The 2,913-nt window shown below is 35.3% G+C and overlaps 1 pseudogene; it reads right to left on the bottom strand.

Annotated features, from left to right (window-relative positions):
* Positions 1 to 2,219: 2,219 nt before the first annotated feature.
* On the bottom strand, positions 2,220 to 2,316 carry LOC130037152 (uncharacterized; annotated as a pseudogene).
* Between the last annotated feature and the right edge of the window lie 597 nt (positions 2,317 to 2,913).

The raw sequence follows: 2,913 nt of genomic DNA, 5'->3' as shown, positions 1-2,913 counted from the left end.
TCCAATGGAGACGTTACTGGGCCCGCTCGAGCAAATCGACGATCAACGGGAGGGCCTTTACCTTTACCTTTACCTTAACCTTTTTAGTTGATTCCAATATACTCAATTTTCTGAGGTATTATTGTGAATGGGATTGTTTTTCTCTATCTCTTTTTTCTCTTTCATTATTAATATATGGGAAAGCCATGGCGTACCAGATATTGATTTTGCAATATGCTACTTTACTAAACAAATCTATTGTTCCCAGGAGCTTTTTTGGGATTCTTTGGGATTTTCTATGTATAGTATCATATTATCTCCAAATAGTAAAAGCTTGAGTTCTTCCTTTTTCATATGGTTGCCCTTGATATCTTTTTTTTTTTTTTACCAAAATCATATGGCAAGTACTTCAAGTACTATGAAGAATAGGAGTTTTGAGAGTGGGTAACTTGTTTTGTGCCTGATTGTATTCTGGAATTCTATTTCATTGATTTCTGCTCCAAGCCTTTGGTTTTTCCCCCTTGAGAATAATACTTGCTGTGGGTTTCTGGTAATTTGCTTTGACTAGATTGAGGAAAGTACTTTCAACTCCCATTTTGTTGAGAGTTTTTCATCATGAATGGGTGCTGGATCTCATCAAATGCTTTATCTACATCTATTGATATGATCATATGACTATTATCTTTATTTTATTGAGATGGTGTATTCTGTTGATTGACTAGAGAATGTTAAGCCATCCTTACATCCCCAAGCTAAACCTACTTGGTCATAGTGTGTGATCTTTTGTTGAGTTTCTAGATTCTCTTTGCTGGTATTTTCTTGAAAATTTTTGTATCTGTATTCACAAAGGAAAAAGGTCTGCAATTTTCTTTTTTTGTGGTGTCTCTGTCGATTTGAGTATTAGGGTGATCTTTGCCTCACAGAAACTATTTGGGAGTATTTCTGTTTCTTCAATTTCCTGGAAAATCTTAAAAATGTTGGAAGCAGTTCCTCTTTAAAGGTTTGAAATAGTTCACTATTGAATCCATCTGGGACCTGGATTCTGTTTGGGGGTATAATTTTGACCATTATTTCAATTTCCTTGTTAGTGATAGGTCAAGTATTCCAAATCTTCTTGGTTCAGCCTTGGGAGGTAATTGGAATCCAATAATTTATAAATTTTTTCAAGATTCTCTCATTTCCTGCTGCAAAGATTCTCAAAATAATCTCTGATGATCCTATGGATTTCTGTACTTTCTATTAGGATACCCCCTTTGCATTTCTGATTCGATTTATTAGAATTCTTTCTCTTTGTTTCATTGAGAGGCTTCTCATGGTTTATTGATCTTATTTATTTTCTCAAAGAACCAGCTTTTGCTTTTATTGGTCTTTTGGATTGTATTTTGGGATTCTAGCTCATTGATGTCTGGTACAAGTTTTATTATTTCCTTCCTCCATCCTAGTTTGGACTACTTTTGTTGGTTATTTTCCAAAATCTTGAGCTCTAATTTATTCTTCTAGGCCCTTTCTTTCTTCCTGATGAATTCTGGCAGAACTATAATCTTTCCTCTTAACACTGCTTTTGCTGTGTCCCACAAGTTCTGGTAGCTCGTGTCCTCATTCTCATTTGTTTATGGAAACTTTTTATTTCCTCTTTGATTCTTCCCTAAGCCATCGGTTGTTCATTACTTCCCTTAAAGAAAATATTTCCTTGCTGAGCTTCAGTCTGTTTGATCTATCGAGAAGTGACAAAGAAGTGTTGAAATCTCCTACTAGTATTGTGTTGCTATCAATGTTTTTCTATAAGTCTATTAGAAGTTGTTTTAAAGTATTTTGCTGGTCTGTCATTAGGATCATATACATTGAGGAGGGTGAGTTCTTTCTGATGTACATATCCCATGATCATTAAGAAATGACCGTCACTGTCTCTGATAACCTTTAATCTGAAGTTCTTGTGGTCTGATACTAGTATGGCCACTCCAGGTTTGCGGAGGTGATATTTTCTTGAAAACTTGTTTCCCAGCCTTTTACTTTTAGCCCATGGGTGCTTTGATTGTTCAGACATGTTTCTTGCAGGCAGCAGAATGTTGGGTTCAGTTTTCTAATTCATCTTCCTATTCTGTGCCTCTGAATTGGCACATTTAGTCCATTGACATTGAGAGAGATTGTTGTTTTGGGGATTTGTGCTCTCTTTATGTATAATTTTTGTACTTGTGGGGATTGCCTTAGCTTAAAGTATACCTGTTAATTCTTCTTGCAACAAAAATATGGAATGCTTTACAAGTTTGCATGTTATCTCTGTACAAGGACCATGCTCATCATTGTATCATTTCAATTTTAATATATGTGTTATCAAACCTATTAGGAGTTAATTTTTCCATATTTTTCTCTTCTTATTACTTTGACTGTTGTCCTTCCTCACTCCTATGGCAGACAATGATTGCTAATCAAGGAATGTATTTCAAAGCAGCATGAATAAATAGATTTAGAACTTTAATGTCCCAGAAATAAAAATATGGTTTTTACTATATTATCGTTTACCCTACCCCCTAGGCATTAGTTTTACAAAATAATTCTTTTGGAAATGGTATATGAGTTTGTTTAATGTTGTTCCCTGAATCCTTCATTAAGAACATTAAAATAGAGCCTTTTGCTGTTCTCACCTCAGTCCTGTGTACATCTCCAGGAAAAGGTGGATGGTGTTGTCTGCACTTTGACCACCTTGAATGTATGTAGGATTTTTCTCCTGAAGGATGAGGTGAGGATCATATTGATGATTTCATTCCACCTTATTACAAGTTCAACTTGAATGGAAGGTGAGACTCATGAGGCTCCTATAAAGGACAGAACAAAGGGTCTCAGTGAAGTTTAATGGCCAACTCACATTAACAACATAGATGACTCAAAGTAACCTGTGTGCATCTTTGTGTGTAGTGAGTTTCATATCTACTGATA

The sequence above is a fragment of the Sorex fumeus genome, unplaced genomic scaffold (assembly GCF_029834395.1).
Source record: "Sorex fumeus unplaced genomic scaffold, SorFum_2.1 ptg000070l, whole genome shotgun sequence".
NCBI classification, from domain to species: Eukaryota; Metazoa; Chordata; class Mammalia; order Eulipotyphla; family Soricidae; genus Sorex; species Sorex fumeus.
Note: the sequence above shows the minus strand (reverse complement) of the source record. Positions and strands in the feature narration are given on the sequence as shown.